The following is a 13,025-nucleotide window of genomic DNA, read 5'->3' as shown; positions in this document are numbered from 1 at the left end:
ATGTACATAAAATTATGTAATATAGGGGCACCTGGGTGGCTCAGTCGGTTAAGTGTCTGACTTCGGCTCAGGTCATGATCTCGCGTTTTGTGAGTCCGAGCCCTGCATCGGGCTCTGTGCTGACAGCTCAGAGCCTGGAGCCTGCTTGGGATTCTGTGTCTCCCTCTCTCTTTGCCCCTCCCTCGCTCTCTCTTGCGCGCAAGCACGCACACGCGCTCTCTTTCTCTCTCTCTCCCTCTCTCAAAAATAAATAAACATTAAAAAAAATAAAAACATTATGTAATATGTATCATGGACATATGTAACATAATTCATATTTTTTCATGTCTTTAAGTAGGCTCCATGCACAGTGTAGAGCCTAATGTGGGGCTTGAATTCATGACCCCAAGATCGAGACCTGAGCTGAGATCAAGAGTCAGATGCCCAACCGACTGAGCTATCCAGGCTCCCCAATTCATATAAATTTTAATAAACTTATTTTAAGTTTTAAAAAAATTTTAGCATTTGCTTTTTAAAATACAATGGTGAAAGGGTAGTAGTCCATTCAAATATATAGGCAAAATCATTTTATTTCTTTAAGTTTTGAAACAAGTGTTATGCCTCAATTATTTTAAAATTAATTAAAAACAAAAAGTTAAAATTGTTAAAGGCTAACCATAACTGCATCCTATGAATAAGTTCAGCTATGTATGTTTATATAAAGTTAAAAGAATAATTCCAAGAAAAATTTGACCTAGAAGGCCCAGAAGACAAAATGGTACACAGGTCTTATTTTCCTCTTTAACTATTACCTTATTCCAAGAAATAAAATTAATGATTTCAATAAAAACTCGTGATAATTGGACTCATGATTATTTTAACTTCTATAGAACCACTCCCTAGAAACATTCATTATTCCAGTTCCATTCAAAAACATTTGCTGAGCTCAAACTCTATGATCAGCCTTGTAGAAATGCTATTCTCAGATACTCTGGCCTGTCGGGGTCAGAGGAGGGGAAATAGATGACATTCTCCTAGTTTGACGAGTAACTTGCATATTTCACAGCCTCTCTCTCTCTCTCTCTCTTTTAATGTTTATTTTTCATTTTTGAGGAAGAGAGGGACAGTGGGGGAGGGGCAGAGACAAGGAGAACAGAGGATCTGAAGTGGGCTCAATGCTGACAGTCCTCTGCCTGATGGGAATGGGGCTGGAGCTCAAGAACCGCAAGATCATGACCTGAGCCAAAGTCAGAAGCTCAACTGACTGAGCCACCCAGGTGCCCCTTTACAGCCTCTCTTAAATGTGATGCCCCTCATTAGAAAACAAACAAACAAACAAACAAACAAACAAAAAGCTGGGTTTTTTATTTACAATTAAGTTCTTCTGGTGTGCCATGTGAAGACACGGAGGTGTAGAACAAAATGCCGTTGGATTTACTAGAGAAGTGCAAGTCTGGAACTCACTCTTAAAAATTCTTTCAAACATACTTGCAAACAACAACTTAACATTGATAGGGGATAAAATGAATGTTCGATGCAACAGAAGGATGGAAGTAGGAGAGAGCAGAAAGATAACATTGGAGAATGAATTATGACCGCAGCAAAGAAAAACACTAAGAGAATCTCTTTTATAAAATTTTTCTAATATAAATCCATTTTTAAGTTGCAGAAGTGTTATTAGGTATATTTCCCAGATTATAAAAGAAATCCTGGATTTATAGTGCCCTACCATTTCTGTTATTAGGAGTGTGGTTACTTCTATAACTACTACTTTTGTTGGTAATAGACATCATTTATTGAGCTGACTTCTTGTGTCTAAGGGCACATAAAAATTCTTTTTTTAAATATTTCACTTATCTACACAACAATCATGTGAGGTGTTAGTAGGTGTTAGTATTGTTCTCATTCTACAGATGAACAAAACTTGCTGAAGGTCTTAAGTTTCTACATGGCAGAGCCAGAAATGGAACATAAATCTTTCTGGGTCTAAAGGCTCTTAATCTTTAAGCTCTATGAAAGTAGATTTTTTGTAACGTATCCAAATTAGCTGCTTGGGCTGACATTTATTAATCAGAGAATTACTAGATTTTGACTTCACTCTTTTTCTCTTTGTGAAATAATAAAAGTGCACAGGATTGCCAAATGCAGAGTTATCAATATTACTTTTGAAAGATGTAACAATTGATGTAAAGGCAGTTCTGGATTCTCATTGATTAATGTTAATCAATGTTAACTGATCACTTAATATTCACTTGTACAGATGTATCTTTATAATTTGATACTGTTATTGACCATGTTTATAACGCAAAACGCAGAGATCAAGACAAAAACATAAGACAGAACGGTGAAGCAAAAGCATCCATGTTATTTAGATGTGGACAGTGGTCTTCCCTATTTTATTGCAAGTATAGTATTTGGCATATTAAGTACAAATAGCCATTAGAGCTTGGGAAATTTACTAAAGGGAATTTACAAGTGTGCTTCACTTACATATGTGTATATATATGATAGTGTATTGGAGTGCCTTCATTAAAATGTATCCCTTATTGAAAAAAATATTTATACTTGCAACCATGCCATGTTTCATACATACATGATTGTGTTTTAAAACACATCCAGCTATATATAGCTGGATATAATATGAATAATTACACAGGCAAGATATTTTTAAAAAAGAGTTATGCTTTTAAGCCAACAACTACAATTTATATATTTAATCCACAACTCCTGAAATAGTATCTTTGGTGCTATTTAAGCTAAACCCAAAGGCCCTGTACAGTATTGTTTCTAGAGATAAGCTTAATTTCACACAACAAGTCTTAATAGGACAGTTATGTTCCTTCCACAAACCATGCTGGATGTTAGCAATAAAAAACAGTATAATTTTCAAGAGATTTATAGTCGAGGGTGGGATACAGAAAAGCATATTAATCAAGTTTAGAGGGATATAGCAGTGTGATGACAAACCAGCAGAGCTTATCAGAATGCAGTGACTGACCCGAGGGTTCTGAGGGATGAAGAGAAGTTAGCCAGATGCAGGTCAGGATGATGTAGTGTTGGGGTATGGGAAATGAGATACTATAGAGTTGAGAAACATAATGAAGAAACATCTCCCTCTTCCTTACAAGAGAGGGCTTTTCATCCTCAAGGCTATTGAAATTTGGGACAGGATAATCTTTTGTTGTGGAAGGCTATCCTGTGCATTTAGCAGCATGCCTGACCTCTACCAGCTAGATGTTAGTAATACCAACATCCACCTCTCTCCACCAACCCCGAAGAAACATGTCTCCAGACAGTACCAGATGTCTCTTGGGAAGTAAAATCATCCCTCATGGAGAACTCCTTCTGTAAGCAAAAAGAGAGATAACTATCTTTGGGCACTAGATGAACTTGCTAATCCACACTGACAGAAAAAAGGCAAATCCTATTTGCATTTTCCCAATTTGCTCTCTAGATGCCCTAAATTAGGGTGGGTGAGAGAGAGTTATCTGGTTTTCTTATTTACTACTCAACAACCTGGGACCTAGTATTTACAATTTAGGGACTATTTCTAGGTATGAGTGTCGGTATATACACATACGTACACTACAGAGACATAAATTGGAGCATTTCTGATTTGGCCCTGATTTTTAATGACTATCTAGCTTTCATTCTTATATCTTATCAGAAAAAAGAAACAACTGAATATACTTACCAGAATACATTATATGTATTCTGGCATAAATAAGAGTTGAATCAACTCTACAGATACCATGATACTACATGAATTACAAGAGTCTCCTTAAAGGTTGAACATCTGTTTAGTGAAGTTTGATTACACTCCTCTTTAAAGAAAGAATAAGCCATGAAAATGATAAAATTTGATTGGCTTAAAACACAATATATCCAACTTTAATCATTTTCTAAATCCAAAGATATTTTTAGATGAAAGCAAAGGAGGTCATTTCCAAATCATTTTGTGAAACTTAAGCCTACCCAGAGGAAAGGTAATTTTGTTTGATCCTGAACATCAAGTGAATTTGTTCACCAAACCATTTGTTCCAAAAGGTAATTAAAATAATGTAAAATTGATCCAATATATGTTTAACAAAATTAACTAATTATAATCTGCTTAAGCCATTTAACCTTTATAGTTCCTATAAAAATGTTTGATTTTCCTTGGAAAAATAAACAACGTGCTTTAAAGAGGTGGTGTCTCCTTGTCTATCTTTCTTTCTTCTTCTTCTTCTTCCTTTTTTTTTTTTTTTTGATGTATGATCTTCTGTTAAGAGGCCAATATAGCAAATGGAGTAGACAAATAAGGGAGGGGGATTAAGATTTCCTCTTAAGTCAAGAGCACAGGCAAAAAGAGAAAGAAATATTTTAAGATGATCAATTCAGACTCTTCACTTTTTGGTAGTAAGTTCTGTTACACTAAGCGTTGATGTTAACACCTCAGTACTCAACGTCAAATTTCCAAACATATATGAAAAGTCTACCAATTTTTCCTCCTTCAGGTGTTCAGATTGATTTATGGGCCAAACAAATATCTACCTGCATCTTAGCATTTGTTTGTTCTCAACTACTTTCCATTTATTCAAGTCATTGTCAAACTACCTTAAAAGGTTCACCAAATTGACAAAGCCTAATTGTCTGCCCCTGGCTACATTTTATACATATCCATTCTAATCACAGACAGAAACACCGAGTAGATGTCAAGATGTGGAAGGGTTTAGAGGGACTCTTAAGTGTTCTGTGAGAGGTATAAAATAGTTATGTAAGAGAAGAAATGTGCTGTGACAGCTCCATCTTTTAAAAAGGGTGGAAGAACGAGGAACTAGCTCGGGGAAAAATGGTAGAGTAACCATAGGTCCTCAGGGACTTCCTAATCCACAGCTGTCTATTATTAATTCATTATAATGTACTCCTTTATTTTGGAGATAAAATTGTCATTTATGTCACTCCTAAAACCAAATGACATTATAAAAGACACCTAATGGTAAAAGTAGTAACAGAAGGAACTGTCACTGCTACGCAGAGACAAACAAGTTAGACATTGGGGGAAAAAAATCTGTGAATATTTTCGATCACAGTGAAGCAAGTCGCCCATTATACTGAGGTTAATTTGTTGACTCATGATTTCCACTTAGCCAATGATATTGAATCACATGAACAAACCTCTACATCTAATCAGATTTTTTTTATTGAATTGTGACCTTTAATCCACCTTCTTCTTGATTATGAATGACAGTGACCTTTATCTAATTTAAAACAGACACTCTGATGCAAAAATATGCAAACTACACATGTAAATTCTGAATCAAACTGAAGGTGTGCATAATCTACAGGGGAGAAATTATTTCAGAAGACATTTATATTAAGGACGAATGAGGTATTTGAGAGTTAAGTGAATTAGTCAGCATATGAATGATTGGTCAGAAGAGTTGCAAAGACCAAAATGCTGTTTATATTTTCTCAGCTTCTATTTAGAAAACTAAAATGTCAATATACATATCAATTTTTATTATTCTACTCAGCATTCTATGGCATTCAGGAAATGATCACATGTAATAAAGTCAGACAGAATTATTTTTCAGAGGGGTCGGCACACTGTGCCTGAATATTCAATCCATTTTCATTTCGATTCATTTTCTGCTGCACAAAAACCTGGTGAAATTCAGACGTGGCATGTGAGGCACGTTGACTTCCTCATACTGTTTCATCTCATTAAACAAAAACTTTGTGCCCAATAGCAGCTGGCAGTCAGTGGCATTTGTAGGATATATTTAGAAACTACTACCTCAAGGATAAAAGTGAAAAGAATAAAAGAAGCATGTATGCATCGAGAATTGGTCAACATCCTATACCAGACCTATTTCCTTGATTCCCCTTCTTCGCACCAGCTCTTTCTTTTTTTCTGGGGATTAATGCAAACGGTTCCGAGCCGACACGAATGAGGGCAAACCCCGTCCTGGGCACAAACTAAAACGCAGGCTAATCCTGTAACCCACTCTCCCCTCTCTTGAACTTGTCAATTTACATTTTTGTTTTCTACATGTACAAAAACACCAGAATGTAAGCATATCGCATAGGCCTAAAACACATGATCCACATGTCTGCATTTTATTACACAGATACACATGTATATGGGTTTACATACAATGAAGCTTATGCCACAGCAGGAGGCCATGGAGAGCATTTTGCTGTCAAACCCCACCAAACTGTACCTGGAACGAGAATGTACTTTCCCGGATAACACCAGGGGGTTGTCAGATTGCTATATCTCAAATAAACAGATTTACCTTGACAGATAATCAGCATTTTGCACTGCCTAATACGTGTTTATCTTCCACTATTGACATAATTACACTAAAAGTGCACTTAATATAATCTTTCATAGGAAATTAAACAGGTTTTAATGATATACTTATAATGGATTGGGACAGAGTTGAGGGAGAGAAATATCGATACTAGATGTTTTGGGAGAACACATACATGAAGCAATGACGAGGGGATCAATGAACATCAGGAAAAATCAATGACAGTCTGTGTTTAAGGAATTCATTTACATAGTTTCCAAAGAAATCGGAAAATTCTACAAAGCTGTGAAACGTCCTCCTGATTTTCTCATGTCCCCGTGCTTTTTCTTTTCTTTTTTTTCTGACGTGGGCTCTCTGCTCATCTCACACGCTCGCACAAAGAGCTAAAAATCGGAGTCCTCTTAGGAGGGATTTTATATTAGACTAATCCCTAGTCAATCCTTCCAAAAGTTCTCAATCTGGCTTTTGAATGTTGGTACTGGAAATTCAGAGTGACGCACAGAACCTACTCAGAAGGAATTCAGCAAACTTTGCTGCGAGTGCCAATTACAGAAATGCCTGGGAGCACTGACCTGCCGGCCACTTAAAAAGCTGTAGAAATTAACACATGTTGGTCATTAGGCATCAGGCCTTAAGGATATTGTCAGGACCCGAGAAGCAGAAGTAGGCGAAAATAGTAATTTTAATCAAAATTACAGATATAACCCCTAGCATAAGCAGCATCTTTCTTTGAGCATTTGCTATTCATGGTTATGACTGGTCTCACTGCCATAAGACAAGACCTGAGAATTTTACGTATCATGATCTTCAGATACTATGTTAGTAACAGTATCAGTGCTTTGCTGTCCCATGAATCTCTTTTCTTTTTTTTCAGCTACAGATTAAAATTAAGCCATTAAACATCCAAATGCTTATGTCCATGCAAGGGATCCAGGGTAATGTAAGTTTGATTTTGGGCAGAAAACAAACTGAATATGGGGAAGTCTTGTCAAAAGTCTTCCATAAGCTCAGCATTGTTTGGGGGTATATAGCAGATATTATTTAGTTTTTTTACTATAAAACTGAGAAACATGAAAGTGCATTTTTTTTTTAATTTCTAGTTTACAGATAAGGAAGCTGTAACTTAGAGAAATTAAATACTATTGCCGATCGCTGGGGTTCCAACCTAGGACTGTCTGTCTGAAGCTAGTGCTCTTTCTGTTTCATTACACTTCCTCTCTAAATTCAGTTCACAAGATTTTAAATGCTTTTGTTTTTTGTCTTCCAATAAGGATGTTGACTCTAAAGTGTGGTCCTCTATCTTCTTCATTAATTAGAAAAACGCATGTACATTCACCTTCACCGAGTCCAACAAAATCCCGGCGGCCAGCATGCAATGGCTTTTCATTTGCTAACAGAAGAAGCTCACAAATAGTCTTTACCATCTCCATGGCTAAGAGCAGAAAAATGAAATGACCAAGTGCTGAGACCACCACATGCCCGTAGCATGAGTCCAGAGTACCCGGGTCAGTGAGGAGGGGCGGCCATGTGGTTAGAGCCGTCACAGAGAATCTTCTGAAGAACTGGGAGATTTTTATTTCCCCTGCGTTCTGGGACCCAGAAGCGGGTAGATGGGCAACCTGCTTTCTCCGCAGGTTGGTGAACCCCAAACTGCTTCTCCTGTTTCACTTCTAGCAGCACTGCTTCCTGAAACCTGTGTCTAAATCCACATATTCTAGCCTTTTTCCAGGAGCATGCTGGCTGACAATCGCACCTTTGAAGCTGCCCACTCCTCTGACAGGCTCCGTCCTCACCCTGCTTAGGTGTTGATATCTGTCTGCCTGAGTAATACCGGATTTTGCCAAATTCCTTCCAGAATTTGATTTATGGTTGTAAACTCTCTGTGTGGGATTTCTTATTGGATTGACTGTTTTGCAGTTTGCCTTAAAACCCACCTTATATCTTCTTTGCTTTCATACTTACTTAGGACCCCAACGCCGCTTAGTATATCATTCGGAGGGAGACAAAACTTCAGGTCAGTGAATAATTTCTCTTCGAGATTAATTACTTTTTCTAGTCCTCTTATAGTGTATGGAGATTTAGCGATAGGAGTTACAAAGCTGTAAACTGTCGTCCATGAGAAACGTCAAGGTCTGAATTCTTTAAAATCTTCAGAACCCTTCCCTCCTCATGGATCAAGACGTGTCTCCCTTCCTCATTCTTTCACCATCTTTTGCCCTATTTCTCTTTGTCTTTTTCATTTGTCTCCTGCTTTCACCTTTCACCTTCTCCCATCATTTGCTTTCACCTTTAAGTTCCAAATTTAGAAATCATATATATATATATATATACATATATATATATATATATATATCATATATATGCCATATATCATGTATGTATAGACATAGGTATAATTTTTACCTACTGAAATAATCTCTTTTCCAGTAGCTATTCTTTAAACCTGAGCACATGTAAACTGTCATATGCAGTCACAGCATGGGTCCGGTGTCTGGAATATAGCAAAGTCTTAAGAAATGTTTTGAATGGATACATGTTCCTTGTCTTGCCCTTGAGACAAATTAATATATATATATATATATATATAGATGTATAGATGTATATATCCTAAGCTAACTAGATATTAAAAAATTCAATCCATCATTCAAATATTAATCAAGACTACTCTCTGGCCCTCACACTGAGCCAAGTTCTACAAAGGACACAGAATACATATGATTTTTACCCTTAAGTAGTTTATAAGCTACTCAGCATATAAGAGTATGACCCATAAACAACCAGGGAAATGTGAGAAAGAACGCAGAGGCTGACTTGTGTAATGTATACAGTAGGTGCTGTGACGATACAAAGAGGAGGTCTCAGGACTGTGGGTAGGGCACTTAATTAATATTTCTGGAAGAAGATTGATAGAAAAGTAATGTATGTAACAGCAGCTGTAAGCAAACAGACTTTCCAATCCTAGTTTAAGGCTTTTTACAGGTATTGGCTTTGTTTTCCAAACTATAGATCTTATTCGCCCATGAAGTTTTGTTTTTGAGCTTGGATATGTGGCTAACTGTCCAGTTAACACATTTGAGGATTAATTTATCTGGGTATTTTTTGCTCACATCACAAGCTTTCCACAGTGAGCAAAATCTTTGGATTTTATTTTTAATTTCAGAAAAGTGACATCTTTTTAGATAGGAAATTGAATTATGACGCTGAAGAATTTAGCAACAAGGGACACATTCTTCAAATGGTTTTAGGTCAGTTTTAACTTCTTGGACTGTTTATATCAACACGTAGCTCATAGCCACCAAGCTCTGTTCTCCTCCTGCCCCCTCTTTTTCTTTCAAAGTAGGAATATCATCCAAGTAATGGAGAAATCGAATCTGAAAGGAATGTCTCGCAGGCTAAGGAACTCACTCAGCAAGAGATGATGGGAGGGTAAGCTCAAATTTAAATTAATTCCCAACCTTTCCCGTACCAATGGTCGATGTTGAATTTAGCTAATCCGGGCAAAACTGATATATTAAAATAACTTTAAAGATAGGTTCTCAGCCTTTCTGCCTGCCAGCAGATAGGGGTTCTGGATATATAGGGCAGTCCATCTGCCTGATACTTCAAATAAGATCTAAAAAGAATGCTGGTATCACAGAATGGCATCAAAATTGTTTTTCATTCGTTACTAGAGAAATGTGTAGTTTGCTCAATTGCTACTGACCCATGTTCCCCACATTTCTGCCACTTGATTATGTGTTGGTGCTGTTCAGACTTTTGTTTACATTACATACTGGATATTCGAAGGTCAAATGAACACAGTCTTTGAATCGGATTCCTGTGAGTTACATGTATAATAGTTCATCTTTTCACACCGCACAGAAAAACAGTGGGAGACAGTTCAAGCTATCCCAAATAAACAGACAGAAGTAAAGCCACAAATGCTCCCCTGTATGGGCCTGTTCTTGTTCATTTCTCCTTAAGGAGGTGACACCTTCTAACACAAGGACAGATAACTATTTCAGCGTTTCAGAGTCCGACCGTTTAAAGATGCATTTTCACTTCAGTATTTTTTCCATTTGTTTTCTTTCTCTGCTTTTCTAATGTGCTGGTACATTTCAACTTGGGAAATTTTCATTCACATGCACCCAATAGAAAGAAAGGCAAGGGAGAAGGCTTCCTTTCACTACCCAGGAGATTTTGAAGAATGATATGACAAGACAGAAGAATGTATTTTTTTTCTGATGGGAACAGTTGTTTGCATGAAAATTTTAATTGTTACCAGAACTTCAATGGAGTTGCAAGGAAAGGTAGTTAGATAAAGCCTCAGGTTAATTTCCATCGTTACCAAGCACTTTACACCACTGAAGAATTCCAAACGTATAAAGAGACGTCAATCTTGTTCTTTAGACAGAAAAAAATAAATAAAATAAGAAGTAAAGGTGGGGGCAGCGCTTCTAAGGCTGTCAGTAGACAAGTCAGTCAATTACAGACCTGATTTAGTTCTTAACTCCTTGAGGTAAGTGGCAAATGTTCTGTAGGGTTCTTGGCATGCATTAAATGAAACAACTAAGGAACAAAAACAAAACAAAAGAAAAAAACCCTCTGCTACAATGGTACTACAGTTAAAGTAAAGAGCTATGATGAGAGTTGAAAAATCAGAATCGGACGTGTCAATCAAGACCACAAATGGGTAAATACAAACACTTTGGCTACTGGTGGGGAGTATCCTTATTACATACAGTTATCTGAGCTTGTTGGCCAGGGAGGCATTGTTGTGTGATGTTTTGAAGCCAGTATCCGAATAAAGGGATGCAAATCCCAGTCCTACGACAACTGTGCAGCCTTGACTAACTTACCGGACCTCCCTATACCTTGATGTCTTGATCTGCGAAATGAAGATGATGGTTCTCTAGACCTCACAGTGTCGTGCAGATTAAATTAATACAGATAAACCAATTAGTATCTGCTGAGTTTTCACTTAAAATTATGATCACGCCACACACAGCAATAAGTTTCAAGATTTAGAAAATATGTATGGCATGCTACACGCCTTCTTGAGAAATTTTGCATGTCTACAGATGATATAGGCATTGAATGTCTGCTGATGAAGCACATCATTTTCCCTCAAGCAGGGACGCAAGTTTCTCTGGCACCTCTGAACACTCCTGAAGTTAGAGAACTTATTAACACCCTCCATGGCATCCCTTTAAGATGATAATTTATCTTTTTAACTGCGCTCAGTAAAACCAGCAGAAAAGAGCCAGGTGGGAATAACAACATGGTATTATATACAGCTACAAGGTTTACCAGTTCTATAGATTCTGCTGCAAGGCACACTAAAATGGAGTAAAATGTAACTTATCTTGAACAGTTGCTTGAATGAGTTACTAGAGGAATGGCAAGTTTACAGATGAAGCAAAAGAAACCCAGAGTTAAAGGCTGTGACCATTTTATTTAGGATGCACAGTAAAAGCTAACTCAAGGCATACAGGTTATTGGGTCTTCGGAGAGTTTCCTAGGAGGTTGACAAACAAATGGGAAAGTCTATAAGATATGTGATTTTGAAATAACTGTGAAATGATGGGTTGATATTCCGTGGGGGAAATGCCGTCATACCTATCAGCTGCTGGTAATTTGGCTGAAAAGGGAATGCCTAGTAGTTTGCATTTTCCCTCTCCCCAAAAGATCTCCCTGGCCACTTTTTATATCTATCCTCAGCTTGACTGCTGACAGAGTACTGCATGGCGTTCCTTTGTTCTGAAAGGGCATCCTTCGGTTTCGCACTAGTGTGAAGTTCCCACAACCAGGCGATCTCACACACCTTTCCATCTGTTAAGGTTTTCCTGTGTCGGGTGCCCTTCTCAAACTCGTTTTGAATATGAAAGAATCACCCTCTACCATTAGTGAGGAATCCATTTCTTTCCCTGCAATACTGAAGATGTGAATGGAATCCTCCAGTGAGACAGTGTCTGGGAAGAAGATATTCATGGGCAACTACATGATTCGAATAGATACATTCAATTAGCCCTTCCTGGGAAGCCTCAGTTTACTTTACCACTCAGTATTTCAAAGAGTTTTAAGGAAATTCTAATTACTGCATAAAAAAGAAGTCCAATTCTTCCTCTCTCACTGCGTAGGGCTTTTATTACCCACTGCTATAAAACATATATCCTTTTTTTTTTCTGTTGCTATCCTAGCAGACTAGCCTGCATACCAATAGGAACACTAAAATGCCACGAAGCAGAACATATTCATCTGTTAAATTCTATGTACAGTAACCTAACAAATGCCAGAGACAGAAAGATTGCCCTCTGCACAGTAATACTTGTGTAGATGTCTTCTTTATGCTAACAATGACAGGGCTTCATGCCTTGTACTGTACTCAAAAATCAGAGTGCATTTTTTTTTTTTCAGTAGAGGAGTCTGTATCAAAAAGAAAAAGAACTGCACATTTCTGGCACTGAGATATTTTATGTGGATAATAAATTTTTTCCCTTGAACTCCACTAACTACAAGTATCTACCTGGAAGATGAAATCTAAGATTTATGTCATCAGAACTATTCAGTATACCAGAGGATCATTTTTTCTTCTTTTCAGGACTGTCAACTTTGTTTACTGTTTATGTTCAATTCTATGCCATACAAGAGATTAAATAGTCTTGTCGTAGCTACAAGTCAAAGCTTCGTAGAAAAATAAGGTAATAAATGTAAAATTATATTAATAAGGAGGGCGTTCAAAGACATATTACATTATTGAAAACTAAA

General features: G+C 37.2%; 1 protein-coding gene across 1 annotated transcript in view; it reads right to left on the bottom strand.

Annotated features, from left to right (window-relative positions):
* ADGRL2 (adhesion G protein-coupled receptor L2) overlaps window positions 1–13,025 on the bottom strand; it is a 623,946-nt gene that overhangs the window by 609,695 nt on the left and 1,226 nt on the right. The window lies entirely within an intron of this gene.

Source organism: Felis catus, chromosome C1 (genome assembly GCF_018350175.1).
Source record: "Felis catus isolate Fca126 chromosome C1, F.catus_Fca126_mat1.0, whole genome shotgun sequence".
Classification (NCBI taxonomy): Eukaryota; Metazoa; Chordata; class Mammalia; order Carnivora; family Felidae; genus Felis; species Felis catus.
This window is presented reverse-complemented; position numbering and strand designations above follow the sequence as displayed.